Source organism: Otolemur garnettii, unplaced genomic scaffold, assembly GCF_000181295.1.
Source record: "Otolemur garnettii isolate 467f Iridium unplaced genomic scaffold, OtoGar3 scaffold00034, whole genome shotgun sequence".
In the NCBI taxonomy this organism is placed as follows: Eukaryota; Metazoa; Chordata; class Mammalia; order Primates; family Galagidae; genus Otolemur; species Otolemur garnettii.
Genome location: NW_003852429.1, coordinates 1,614,527 through 1,630,208, shown reverse-complemented (window position 1 = coordinate 1,630,208; position 15,682 = coordinate 1,614,527). Strand labels below are relative to the sequence as shown.

General features: G+C 38.6%; 1 protein-coding gene and 1 non-coding gene across 2 annotated transcripts in view; both read right to left on the bottom strand.

The window, feature by feature from the left end:
* Positions 1–15,682, bottom strand: part of GPC5 (glypican 5) — a 639,568-nt gene that overhangs the window by 615,523 nt on the left and 8,363 nt on the right. The gene's annotated exons all lie outside the window — the stretch shown is intronic.
* Positions 902–1,004, bottom strand: LOC111725260. Its single transcript, XR_002773365.1, has one exon. It is a non-coding gene; the product is annotated as a U6 spliceosomal RNA (small nuclear RNA).

Here is a 15,682-nt window from a genome sequence, read left to right as displayed (position 1 = left end):
TGGGTAAGCAAAACACCTAAATGTAACTGAAACACAAAGCAAGGCACCCACACCATCACCTCCAGCCTACTGAAGGCACCATGCTACAGCAGTTTCAACTACTGTACATTTTTTTCAACATTTAAAGAAACTTGGTTTTTGCCCTAATTTAAGAACATTTGGAATTTTTTTTAAAGAGCTCTTAAAAATGGCATCTTCAGGACCGATCTATATATTTCCATATTGTGGGTAAAAGCACGACACCTGTATGGTGTAAACAGTTTCTAACCCTCGCTTTTCAGGCTACTCTTCAGAAGATGCTGAGTCTGCCTCCCACGTGTGCTAAACATCAGGGTAATTTCCTGTTCTTTATTTGATTAATAAGTCAAATGAATTTATAAAATATTGATGAAGCACCTGTTTTATACAAGACCCTGTGATAGTTATTAAAGATACCAAGTATGATAAAATGCAGTTTTATCTAGTTTTCAGGGCTCAGACTAGAGAGAAACACATTTGGTAAATAATGAATATAATAATGTCTGTAACCCTAACACTTTGGGAGAACAGGAAGGGAGGATCTCTTGAGGACAGGAGTTGAGACCAGTCTGAGCAACATAGGGAGATCTTATCTCCATAAAAATTAAAAAGAAAATTAGCCGGCATGGTGCCTGAGGCAGAAGAATAACTTGAGCTCAGGCATTTGAGGTAGCAGTGAGCTGTGACGATGCCTGTGCACTCTAGCCCAAAGCACAGCGAGACCGAGACCCTATCTCAGAAGAAAAAAATAAAGTGATAAAATGCTATTGGATATGGACTAAGTTTTGTGAGAACACAGAAGAAGAAATGCTCTCCTCTTCTTGGAGAGACAAGAGAAGAGATCACAGAAGATTTTGAGCAACAGCTTAAATCCTTTTTTTTTTAAAATATGGAACGCTTCACAAATTTGCATGTCATCCTTGCACAGTGGCCATGCTAATCTTCTCTGTATCGTTCCAATTTTAGTACACTTGCTGCCAAAGCAAGCACCTTAAATCCTTTTTTAAATAGATGGTTTATAGTCTTCTTATAAAAAAAACTTACAAGGTGGAAAATATTCCTAAGTGAATTATGCTGAAATTTCTTTAAAATCTGATAAATAGCAAAACAAATTTGAATGCAGTGGTCAAATAAGACTGAGAGAAGAAAAGGAAGGAAATGATATTCCAGAGAGAGGCAACAATTGGCAAGACGTATGAAAGGTAGGATTCACTGGGGAAACCAATGAATCATTGAGAAATGGTTGAAGTGGAACACCAGGTCTATGATGGTTATGGACTGGGGGCAGTTGTGGGGAGTGTCAAGGATCTGGATGTTCCCCTAATTACTGTTTCACTGATGCTGGCAGAAGACAGGAAACTTAGAGCCCAGCAAGTGTCATGAACACCGTGTCAGTCACCCTGCTTCACGAAGGGCGCGGACAGCTGCACACATTGCAGGTTGCATTACAAGAGGAGAACACAAAACGTGTTCCAGATGCACCATTTTTCCGGCAAGCCTAAGCAATACTGCTCTGTGTCCTGGGGGAAGATGATTCTTCAAAATCACCCCTTACAAACACGAAACTGAGAAATGGCCCAAGTAAAGTTCAGATACCCAGCAAAAACATGCAGGGATGCTCAGGGCTCACGGGGGATAACATCTCGCAACAGGGAGGTAAGACAGCAAAGAGCACAGGGACCACAGGAGACAAGACTGGACCAGAAGCAGGAATTACACGTATCCTGAGAAATTTAAACACAATACCGGGGAGTTTGACTTTTGCTATAAACAAGGGACTTCCATGAAGGGGCTATGTCTCAAACACCTCTGGACTTGTATATATGACTTGCATAGCTTTTATAGGACCTCCTCGTTCCACCACAACGTTTTTATAATAAGTGAAAAATCTGCCATATTGTATGTGATCCACTTCCTCAAATTTTTTAACTCATGACCAAGACAGTTGGGTCAGTTTCTCCTTTTTGGTGGAAGTTTTATGCAGGCATATTCTCTGCTATGTGAGAAGATGACAGAGACTGCTGTGCATCAAGGAAAACTTTCTAAGCATTCTAGTCCAAATTTTCATTTCCTTAACCCATCTGTAACCCTCTCCGTCTTCCCTGTCCCTGGAGATGCCTTAATATACTTCCAAAGCATTCCTTTTTTAGACAGTATTAGTTAGGTTTCTGTTACTTGAATCCGAAAGTATAAACCAGCTTAAAGGGGCTGTGGACTCACATTAGTCACTTGGAACCAGCATAGCATTTTGGAAAATGGCTTCCAATGAGGACAAAACTGCAAATAAAGCCAATAGACTATCATATTCAAGAGAAAAATGATGTTCCTTTCCGCTTAATTATATGTCCTTAAAGATATGGCCATGCTTAGGCACTATGATTCAGAGACGACTTTAAAAAGAAATCCTGGCTCTGAGTTAGTTCAGATGACCTCAGTAGTTTCAGGGGCAACTTAGGAGGAATAATTTTATTCTGGTATATGGTAGTTCAGGATCAAAAACTGAACCTTCCTAGTAAAGACAAAAAAAGCACATGAAGCTAAAGAAGAGGAGACCAGATCAACAGATCATGAAAGGTCTAATGAACTACATCAAAGTCAAGACTATGAAGATAAAGAGGTAAAGAGCAATGGACTGACTGTTGTCACTGCTGCATCCAGACTCAATCCCAGGAGCCATGAAGGCATTATGGCACATGGAAGCTCAGGATGACAGAATTGCAAGGGCAGCATTTCAGTGCTCCTGTAAGTGTAAATCACAAACATTTACAAATTTCACTTTCCACAGAGTAAAGATTAAAACCTGAATTCATTTGAAAACATTATCTTTATAGGTATCTCCTCATAAGTCTATTTCCCAATGTTGTCTACTAGTAATGGCATTCTATGCACACTGCTTGGGAGTTGTTCGTACATAAATTGGCATGCAAGTACTTTTCCTTTTCTTTTTTTAAGTGAGGCTATAATTTGCTTTTTCCTTTCAACAATGTCTTAAGTAACTTGTTCTACTTTGGTTATACAGCTTTACCTTGCTTGGTCTAATATCTATGATGAGTGGCGCCTATAGCTCAGTGGGTAGGGCACCAGCCACATACACCCAGGCTGGTGGGTTCAAACCTGGCCAGGGCCAGTTAAACAGCAATGAAAACAGCAACAAAAAGCAGTCGGGCATTGTGATGGGTGCCTGTAGTCCCAGCTGGTTAGGAGGCTAAGGCAAGAGAATTGCTTAAGCCCAAGAGTTTAAGATTGCTGTGAGCTGTGACACCATAGCACTCTACACAGGGCAACATAGTGAGACTCTGTCTCAAAAATATAATAATAATAATATACGTGATTATTCATAATTTATCATTTAATAGGCATTTATATTAGCTACAATGAATATGCTTATATATAAAGTGGCTTAAGTTTTGTTTAGGTACTGTTGGAGTACTTTCCTATAAGTTGTGCAAAAAATATACAAAATTTAAATTTTGACCCATTACTGTAGAATTCCCAGTGAATGTAGAAACACTCTTCGCTGGTCTTATTTCTTGGTATATATAGATGAGAATACCCTATTTCCTATAATCATGGGAACATTGGATATCTGTATTTCTAATCTCTGATAATATTTAATAGTCTTGAGATTATTTTTCCTCCTTTAATTTAAGCTCAATCATCTTCATATATCTTTAGTAGTCATATATTACACATAATTTGTATTTCTTCATTATGTTCCTTTCATTTCCTGTGAAATATTAGTTTCTCCCTTACCAATTTATCAGAGCTCATTTATTATCAAAGAGGCTAACACCTTTTGATCGCTGTACATTATGGATGCAATGCCAGGGAGTTCTCATTTCACTATGCCACTTCATTTCATTATGCCATTTTTTAGCAAGGGAATATGAAACCACTGAAGTATTTAACAAAGAAATAAAGACAAAATATTTGTGCTTTACTGGGAACTCAATGGGGAATCCATTAGAGAATGGACTGGCAAGGCCCAAGAGTAGACGCAGGCTGGTTGACCAATTCAGCTATGAAAAGGCAGTAAGTTAAAGCATGGTGGTAGCAATAGCAGTGGTCAGGGAAACAATAAAGACATTTGTGAAGTAGAATCTTTAAAAAATTGGTGATGGTTGAGTTGGTAGAGGAGGTAGGGATGAAACTGTATCATCATAGTGCCATCTATTTAGCCACAGTTCTCAGTGAAACTTAAGCTACCACCAATGCGCTCCATAAAAAAAGGCTGAGGGGAAAGGGAGGAAAAAAAGGTAATTAACAAAAGCATGATCATGAAGCAACTGAGTATAAGTAGAGAAACTGTCACTGATTGGAACTTCTAAAACCATTTATAAAGTGACTGTAAAACAGATTTTTTTCTATACATTTTAAACATGAATCAAATTATCTTCTCAATGGCTCAGCACCCAAAGCACAGTGGTTATGGAGCCAGCCACATACGCCAAAATTGGTGGGTTCGAACCCAGCCCAAGCCAGCCAAACAAGGACAACTGCAACAAAAAATAACCAGGCATTGTGGTGGGCATCTGTAGTCCCAGCTACTTGGGAGGCTGAGGCAAGAGACTCACTTAAGCCCAAGAGTTTGAGGTTGCTGTGATCTATGACACCATGGCACTCTACCAAGGGCAACATAGTGAAACCCTGTCTAAAAAAAATTATTATTATTGTTATCTTCTGAAATCTGTGGCTTTAAATATTTAGAGTACATAAAGTTTCATCATATAGAAGCCTATGAGAAAATAAACTTATACTCTCAAATTGAATTATTTAATTAAAGAGCAGAGTACAGGAAAACTGTAAGAGATAGTATAGTCCTCCCTCGGTAGTAACTTTAGAAAGGGCAAGAGAAAAGAGTAGTTACCAGAATGCAGAGAGTTGTGAGGTCACCTGATATGAGCTATGGTTTTACCTACAGCAACATAGCCAACATAGTGACCCCACAAAGTGAACCCGGGGACCTACCATATTCCACTTCTCAATCTCTTCTCTAGCCACTGCTGCCCCTTGACTGCCAGAGGCAAGAATGCCCACTGAGTATGTAAAGGAAGAATACAGAGTAGGATGGAAACTTCATCTGAAGGGACAGGCAGAAACTTGCTAGCACACTTCACCTTTGTGCCTTTCGTGGAAAAGAAACATCTTATCTGTAATACAGGGGACATGCTAAGACCCTCAGGACTGTGACCTGCAAGAACACAATAAAACAAAATGGAGAATTCAGTCCCACTCACCTGATAAAACCAAGCAGACATTGGTAAAACCTATCCATACTCATATTAACTCAGCCTCAAAACAAGCTTGTATTTCCAGGTAAAGTACCTCCCTTTTTATCATAATTGAATGAGTTTAAATAATTCAATTTTTTCCTTTTTTCTTGCAACAGCTCAGTCTTTAGTAGTTTCTTAAGAGGGGTTCTTGTTATGATGTCCAGGCTGCTTTCAAATTTCTTTCTCTTCTTGCCTCAGTTTCCCAAGTTGCTGGGGCTACAGGTGCATGCCACTGTGCCTGCCTTCTAATATTTAAATCTTAAACTATATAAGTGAATAAGCAAATTTAATTTTACTTAATAATTAAACCACAAATAATAAAATAGTTACTAAAGTAAATTAAAATGAAAACACAGACTTCATTTCCTAGGAGTACAGGATTAATACTGAGGGGAAATGATGGAAAACAAATATTTGAAAGTTTAATATTTTATTAGCATAAAAAGATTCTGCTATGGTTTCTCTGCCTGCTCCCTAACCCAGCACAAATAATTTTTTAAACGTATCTAAGAACATTTCATAATAGAATCAATTATGTCACATTTGTAGAGATGATTACTATTTACATAGTGCCTTCACCATACTGTGTAGTCCTCAAAAAATGCTGAAGGGAAAAGACACAAGCCTGTATCACTATCCCTATGAAAAAAGAAAAACATTTTCTGACAGGTTGAGTTGTTTGCCAAAGGCCACATAGCTAATAAGTGATGGAATTAAAGCTAAACTATTTCAAAACTATACATTTGGCTGGGAGCAGTAGCTCACGCCGTTATCCTAACACTGAGAAAGATGAGTCAGTAGATTGCTTGAGCAATTCAACAGTAGCCAGAGCAAGAGTTAAGACTCCATCTCTACTAAAAACAGAAAACTAGCCAGGCCTGGTGGTGTTGGCATGTAGTCCTACCTGTTCAGGAGGCTGAGGCAACGGGATTACTTGAGCACAAGAGTTTGAGGTTGGTGTGAGCCATGATGATGCCATGGCACTCTACCCAGGATGACGAAGTGAGACTCTGTCTCAAAAAATAAAAAACTATACATGTATTGCTATTCGCTAAAATACATTAACACAATATGCAGCAGATTATAAGTTAACATAATCTGCTTTTCCCATTTATCCCCTAATATTTCAGTTTGTCACGTTTTTCCTTGTCATATATTTCCAAAATATATTTAATAACCTGAAGGTTTTTTGTGCCCGACCTTACAAATGTTTTGCTTTTATAACTAAAGCTCTTAACGATACAAATACAGATCCACATATCTTCCCCCAACAAACTGTACCCTGAAGAACTTACTAATTTCTCAGCTTTTTTAGTTTTGCCATGTCATTCATATTTCCTTTACACCTTTAAGTTGAGCAAACACCTTTTTAGAAAAATGATTTTTCCCTGGAGTAAAATGTGTTCCATGCATAGTGAGAACAGACTGTTCATCTCTCCGTTTTATTGACCTACTTCAGTTTTAGCTCATTAAACACAGACATCTCAATGATCAAAAGAAAATGAACCAAATGTAACTTAGTAGAACCTTACTGAATAAGAGAGTTCTTTAAAGAGCCAATAAATCTGAACAGGTAATTTAATATCGACAATCTCCCACTTAAATAGTATATATATGTAATGTACAAGTACATCCACAAATAATTTTTACGTTTACCTGATCAATCAAGACACACTTTCAGTGTGCTTTTTTATCCAACTCCCTGCTCAGACCTTATCTTCTCCTGAACTGAATATTGACGAAATCATAAACTAAATTCCTTTTAATGGATAAGACAAAAGAAGGCAAAAGAATACCTAAAAAGAAAGCTGCAAATATTATTTAATTATATTACCTCGATGGAATTATGAAAACTAAATTAAATTTGGTTATCATAGCAGAGAGGAAGAAAACTAGTAATTTGAAGTCATTATGCTAATAAGAGTAATAAGAGTAATAACAATTTAAATTATGAAACAAGAAATATTTAATAGCTTTAAAATATGACTATATTCAATACATAAATTTAAGTTAACAGCATAATAGCTGGACCAATATCAAAATATGCATATTTTTTAAACAATCCTTTCTACTTAGGTAAAATTCCCTACCTAAACAAATAACAATTCATATAGAAAAAGATAATTTTCTAAGATATTATTGAAAACATGTCTTAAAGACACAAACTGAAGTGTCTCTCAACAGATGAATGGATAAAGAAAATGTGGTATACATACATGTATGAAGTATGGAATATTATTGATACATCATACATAATGGAATATTGTTTGGCCATAAAAATAAGAAAATCCTGTCATTTGTAACAACAAGAATGAACCTAGTGGACATTTTGTAAAGTGAAATAAACCAGGTGAAGAAAAACATATTGCATTAACTCGTTCATGTGTAATCTAAAAAAGATGATTTTACAGAAGCAGAGTATAGACTCGTGGTTACAAAAGTTGGGGCAACTGGGGAGAAAGGGATAAGATATTGGTCAAAGGATACATATTTACAGTCAAATAGGAGGAATAAGTTCAAGAGACTTTATTGGATGGCATACTGACTACAGTTAATGACAATGTATTGTATTATTGAAAAATGCAAATGAATGTTAAATGTCCTCACCACAAAAATAACACCTATGCAAATTAATTCATACTTTAATTAGCTAGATTTAACCATTCCATGATGTACTTACACTGTATTCAAAACATCATGTTGTACACAATAAATACATACAATTTTAACTGTCAACAAACAATCAATTTTTTTTTTAAAGGATTGGGTATTTCTAAAATTGGAATTGTTTAGAAACAGATCATACTTACTATCATATATCATGTTCTGTAATTTAATAGCAATTATTTGTTCACTTGTTCTGAAAGGCTGTGGACTCTCTGGTCTGGATGGAAAATGAACTCCAAGTCAATGTTCTTTAATAAACAATGATCTTCTCAGCTCAAAAACAATTCCATAGATAAGTGATACATATTTCACTCCTGACGTGGAATTAACAAGTGTGGGAGATAGAAAAACTGAATCATTGTCTAGTTCCTTATTATTAACTACCTCCAGGAAATATACTATTTTTCAAGAAGTATATTCAGGCTCGGCACCTGTGGCTCAAGTGGCTAAGGCACCAGCCACATACACCTAAGGTGGTGGGTTCAAATCCAGCCCGGGCCCACCAAACAACAATGACAGCTGCAACCAAAAAATAGCTGGGCATTGTGGCAGGCGCCTGTGGTCCCAGCTACTTGGGAGGCTGAGGCAGGAGACTCGCTTGAGCCCAGGAGTTGGAGGTTGCTGTGAGCTGTGATGCCATGGCATTCTACCCAGGGGCACAGCTTGAGGCTCTGTCTCAAAAAAAAAAAAAAAAGAAATACATTCAAATAAAACACAAACTGACCATTCCAAAGCCAAATATAAATTATAATTGATCATCTTTATTTTTATCCATTCTCCCAATAATTGATCAACTAATGCTCTACAGTAGACCAGTCACACTGGCTACATGACAATAACAGCTAGGCAAATGAATCCTTAAATGTTAAGTAATTTTTTTTTTCTTTAAGAACACTTGAGGAAACTCTCTTCCAGACATTTGTCTGGCAATTAATTTATTCTGCTTTTTAAATGTTAAATGATACAGATAAAGGTTCCTTTAAATTTAAATTTAAAAGACTTGGGCCACTTTATAAGTGACAAAATTACATAAGAAAAAATTAACTCCATAAAAACATTACTCAGCAACGCAAGTGAGCCCAGATAAGAATATATTTTAAGAAATTTCATAGTCTATATTTCTTATTCTCTTAAGGGCAAAAAACTAAACACAATAAATAATCTGCTAGTTAACTATAAATGTAAGACTAATTGAATAAATCAAAATATTTATTAATGTTGGCTTAATCATAGAACAGAAAGAGAAAGCAATCACAGATCCTTCTCTCAAGAAGCCTACAGTCTAGTAAAGAGAAAAATATATTTAAAATAAATATTTCAAAAAAAAAATTAAAATCAGTATTGGTACTTTGAGTCCCTATAATTACATCAGAAACAGCTAAGTATTGACCCATATGTGGTGAGTTGCAGGACTTCAGGGCTAATCAAGGAAAATCCTGGGCCACAAGATGGCAGCAGTACACAATGAGCTTTACTTGGATGGTGCTTTGACAGGTTGCCTGGGAAAGGACATCCCTCACAACAGGAAACCTTCCAGAGACAAGGGTGCCATAGCATCACCCAGCAGGGGAACTCCCAGGAGAGAGAGGAACTGGAGTGGGGGCTCAAGTGTCTAGATGATAGCAGTGAACAGAAAGAAATGAATTCTCTAAGTCAGAGAGCTTTGAGGGGCAGCAATGACCTGGGGTCTTCTATGGCCACAGGGTTTATCTATGGCTAGCAGATGTTAGGTAAAGTTTAGTGAGCTAAACAAAGCAGGTAGGAAATGACTGAAAATACCTTTATTTGAGTTATATTTAAAGCACCTGAATGTGAAAAAATTGATTTGGGCAACAGTGGTCTTCAAACTAATGGTCCCACCCTACTATGAAGTAGAATAACATGGGAGCCCATCTTTAAGCCATTTATATAACATCATTAAAAAAATCATTGTATAATGAAACAGAATCTTACATACTCAATGACCCTGGTCTGTCTAACAGAGTTTAACTTAGACAGAATTAGAGAAGTTCAAAAGACATATCAAAATGCTCCTTAAAGCTTTCCAAACTATTCAATAAATACCTCAACTCTTATTCTGTGCCAAGCACTGTTCTAGACACCAGATCGACCACAGCAAAAAAGGTACACATCAGGACAAGTTACATAATTTGCAGGGCCCAGCACAAAAAGAGAATTCAGGGTCCTCTATGCAAATTTCACTAGGAAAGAACAGAACATTAAACCAAGCATGGAGTTCTGACAATACGATCAATTCACAAGCCCATGAAACTGTCCCTGGTAGACAGTGTCTTTCTGCATCATATATATAATCTAGTGTTGAAAGATGGAGAGTTTAAAGGAAATGAAAAGAATGTGGCACCATGATAAATGCCATGCAGGAAACAAAGATTCTATAAGAATAACTAGTATAGTTTAATTTAGCCAACCTTGAAAAGGCCTCTCTGAAGAAATGACTTTTATGCTAAGGCTTGAAACATGTAATTCAGTCAACTACACAACACATGCGTGTGTGTGTGTAGGACTACATGATGGACAGTACGTGTCAGTGGTTCTCAACCAGGACAGTTTTGCCTCCCAGTTGGCAATATCTGGAGACATTTGTGGTTGTCACAATTTGGCAGTGGGGGTACTGCTGCTGGCATCTGGTGGATAGAGGTCAGAGATGCTTTTCAACATCCTGCAATGCAGAAGACAGCCTCCAACAACAAAGAATTTTCCAATCCCAATGTCTATAGTTCTGAGGTTTAAAATCCTGAGAATAAAATGAAGGTAGATCATGTGCAAAGATGTGTGTAGACTAACAGTTTGGCACATTTGCCTTTCGTATCCTCAGTCACGTGACTTTATGGTACTAAATCTGAAAACCTACATGGTTTCTTCCAACAACATGGGAGAATTTAATTTATGCTACAGAGATTCAGTGGAATACTATATAGACATTTTAAAACATATTAAAAAGGATATTTAATAGCATAGGAAATACTAACATGATCCTAATTGGAAAAGGCACACTAAAAAGATAAAATAATTCTATGTTCTTTAAAAAAATAAAGTACTTATAGGGCAGCACCTGTGGCTCAGTGGATAGGGCACCAGCCCCATATTCTGAGGGTAGCAGGTTCAAATCCAGACCAGGCCAAAGTACAACAAAAAAATAGCTGGGCCAACAGGTGCCTATAGTCCCAGCTACTTGGGAGGCTGAGGCAAAGGAATCTCCAGGAGTTGCAGGTGGCTATGAGCTATGTGACACCATGGCACTCTACCAAGGGCAATAAAGTACTTTTTTTTTTACAAAAAAAAGAAAAAAAAAGTACTTACATACTTAGCAAAGAGTTGATGAAGATACAGAAAAGATAATGCAAAGCAGTCTGGGTGGTTATTTCTAGACAGTAAAATTATTTTACTTTCTTTGTACTTTTCAGAGCTTTAAATTTTCAAGAGAACATGTAGTCATTCATAAAAACATGGTACTACAAAAATCAAATCATTTTCTATCTATAAAAGAACACAGTACACTCAACTTACATGATAGCCATATGTGGGCATGATGCAGCTAATCAAAAGCCGTGCTTTTTACTGATTCATGGAGGAATGAATAATCATTTTAGGATGACTTTGGCAGTATCATTAGTGAAATCGGAAATTTACCCAAGCTGAAAAATAAAAAATTGAGGGCACAGTTGGTGCTGCTTTTTCTTCTAGTTCAGCAGTTCTCAACCTGTGGGTCGCGACCAACAGGAACTGTATTAAAGGGTTGTGGCATTAGGAAGGCTGAGAACCACTATTCTAGTTGAAGTCAACCTCTTACAAAAGAAAGGTAGATATGAAAAATGGCTACCCTCTATCAAAATTCATTGCTACTGTTGCTTAATTGAGTAGATCTGGTACCACATTCATATAGAATCTACTTCAACAGAGCATTTTGATCTGTGATTTGTCAGTTGAACAGTTTTACCAAGAGACCATTCATTTATATTATAAATCATGTCTGTTTAGGAGAGATACCTAGTTAGAATATTAGTCTTAGCAGTTAATTATAAAAGAAATGTGGACAATGTGGAAAGTAGATTAAGCATATACACCCACACACCAAAAGCCCATATTCTAAAAAGCATTAGGCTGGAAATAAAATATAACTTGGAGTAGGGTAGGGCAGGAGTAATTGTAAAATACAATTCTTAAGTTCCCAAAATTGTACCCCTACATTCCAATTATATAAATATAGGATGTTGGACACCTGGTTAAAAGGAACTTAAATTATGGAGGGAGAGAGGAGGAAGGCTCTATATATTTATAGTCAACACACAATATTTATAGTTGACCATATGAGGGAATAAGGGATGAAAAATGTAATTTATGTCTGATATTCATATTCTATTGTCCTAACATACAAAATTCAACTCACTTCCCCACTATTAAGCTCACTAAAGGCCTTTATAAAAATGAAACATACCACAACTAAAAGAGGGACTCTACCTAACAAATTCAAAAATTGTGACCTGATTGTTTGTGTCCTTATAGTAACCTGAAATAAAAATAAATAAATAAACACAAACAAACAAAACTAAAATACACTATTCCTTTGGACATCAAATCACAAGCTGGACTTTCAAGGGGAGAAATGGACAAAACTGTCCTATCACTGCATCTGGCCATGGTGGTGTTCAGGATTCAACATAAGCAACCCACATGGAACGAGAAAAGACCACTTGAGACCTGTGGCCATAACAGGAAGAAACAAGGACACTGCAGCCACAAAAACAACTTATCATTCTCCTCTTTTAACTAACTCCAGTTACTAGTACTTCTTTATTAATGACAACTACTACCCCACCCTAATCTTTTTAATACCTTGAGTAAAGCTACCAAGATAGCCAACTGCGGAATTGCCTACTTCATTAAACCCTCCTTATGATCAGATCATCTACCACAAGGTCTGACCTATAAAAAACCCTCCCAGCCACTTATAACCAATGTACCCATGGTTCCTATTATATGCAATCTCCCTTGCTGCAACAAGCCAAATGAGCCTAATTTGTCTGACTACAGCTTTGTTGACAGTGGTTCTTAGCTGGTGGGCTTCAACATAGGACAATCCTCAAGGTAATAATAATCTGCCCTAGTGTCAGACTACGGGTCCCAATTTTGGCCCTGGAAATTTGATCACCATAAATATACTGCTCAAGCAGCAAAAGGGATTAAATTCATGAGACATAATTCCAATTTCAGATTATGGCCACCAGCCTTCTAAACCACCCTGCTTGTATTATTTTACCTCTATGAATACAGACAAAAGAATGGAGGTGGTGGGGATGGAGATAGTGGCTATAAGTGTTGGAGCTTGCAGTGGTAGAGGCTTGTTTCTTTCTTAGAGTTTTTTTAGCTCATAAAAAGAAACCAACTATTCACCATAATTTAAGAGCTACCATTTCATATAGAAACGTATTTCCTGGTGGGAGGGGCAAGATTGCGGATAGGTATCATCCTCCATCAGAAGCTCCCATCCACAAGGAAGGATAAAGTCCAGAAAATACCCAAGAAAGTTGAAGACTGGGAGTCCAGCTGAGAGAGAAGAGTGATATCTTGCAGGACACCTCTGCTAAGGCAAGTTGCAACTCCTAGAAAGCAATCTACAAGTACATAATACATCCCAAAGGAAAAGTGTCTGTCCCCTCCTCCAGGAAACTTGTATTTTTCTCTTTGTTTTCTTTTTGTCTGTTCCTGAAAGTTTCCTACAGGCGAGAGGTGAACTGAGGACCTATAATCCCACCCCACTTGTGAGAGATACAGGATGTGGGGTCTACTTCCCCTAGAGGGACTCTGCTGAGACTTCATACACCCTCTCACCAGGCAGAAAAATCCAAATAACTTTTCACTCCCATCTTGAATTTCCAGTCAACCCTTCCCCCTTTGCCTGTACAGACAGTGAGAGGAGGCCGAAGAGTAGTGTTCCCCAACCCCTGCAGGACCAGGAGCCCTATCCCAGCCCTGCAGCCAGAGAATTGCTTGAGTCCCACAGTCCATACCCTGAGGCTGCTGGCACTCAGTGCACCCACAGGTCACCCCCACCCCACTGATCCAGCCCCAGCGTTCAGTGCCAGGGCTCCTAGGTGCTCCGTGCCACCACAGCCACACCCCAGGACTGATTCAGCCACCACATTCCCCATGCCAGGGCTGCTAGGTGCTCAGCACCCCCCCGCCAGACTGATCCAGCTGCAGAATTCCCCACAAGAGGGCTGCTAGGCACTCCGCCAGCCCAGCTACAGAGTTCCCTGCACCGGGGCTACCAGGGCTTGCACTGCCCAGACCACCCCCAGGGACTAATCCAGCTGCGGAGTTCCCCACACCACCGTGGGCCACCTCCCTGCCCCCCAGGACTGATCCAGCCACCACTTCCCCCGTGCTGGGGATGTTAGGCACTCTGCCTGCTGTGGGCAGTCCCCCAGGACTGATCCAGCCACCACTTCCCCCGTGCTGGGGATGTTAGGCACTCTGCCTGCTGTGGGCAGTCCCCCAGGACTGATCCAGCTGCTAGGAGCTCCACACTGGAATGGGCCACCCCTAGGACTTATTCAGCCACTGCATCCCCTGCACATGGGCTGTTAGGTACTTTGCATCTCCAAGGGAAGGCCCCCAGGACCAGCCCCCAGGACTGATCCAGTCACAAGTGCCTGGCGTCCGAGAACTGCAAGTGGACAGTCAGTGGAGAGGGAACAACACTGAAAAGGTGGTACCACAAGGTGAAGAGGAATAGCTGCAGCAGCTAGAACAATAAGGCTCACAGCCCTGAGGCTTTCCACACAGGTACACCCTATCTCTCTGGGCAACCAGAAGAAGCCAGCATCTTCTCCAGTGATAGCCACTGGAGGAACAGTTTGGGGACAGTCTTCAAATGGTGTAAATTCAGTATGGGGCTCAATCAGCAGAAAAACTCTGGTAACCTGAATAACCAGAGTAGATCAACTCTCCCAAGGAAGGATGAGGCAGATTCAATTGACGATCCCTTCCATAAACAAATGGTTGAGATGTCATAAATCGAGTTCAGAATCTGGATAGCAAATAAGATTAATACAATGGAGGAAAGGAGGGAATTAGAATTTCAAATTATTCAAAAGCTGTCTCAAGAATTCAATGATTTCAAAGATAAAATGACCAAAGATTATGAGACACTGAGGCAATAGGTTGCAGCCCTTAAAGATCTGAAAAATACAGTAGAATCCCTCGGTAACAGAATGGAACAAGCAGAAGAAAGTATCTCTGACAATGAAGACAAAGCTTTTGAATGTGCCCAAGCACTCAAAGATAAAGAGAAATGACAAGCAAAAATGGATCACTCTCTCAGAGAGCTCTGGAATGATTTGAAGAAAACTATATTTGCTTTATAGGAATCCCTGAAGGTGACAAAGTTGCTTCACAAAACAAGAGGCTCTTCTTCATGAAATTATGAAGGAGAACTTTCCAGATATGCCAAGAGATTCTGAAATTCAGATAGCAGACAGTTTCAGAACCCCAGTACGACTCAATCTGAATAAGATAACCCCTAGGCACATTATAATTAACTTCACTAAAGTTAGTATGAAAGAGAATATTCTAAAAGCAGCCAGACATAAGAAAACCATAACCTACAAGAGGAAGAATATTAGAATGACTGCAGATCTCTCTTCTGAAACCTTTCAGGCTGGAAGAGGGTGGTCATCAACTTTTAATCTCCTAAAACAAAA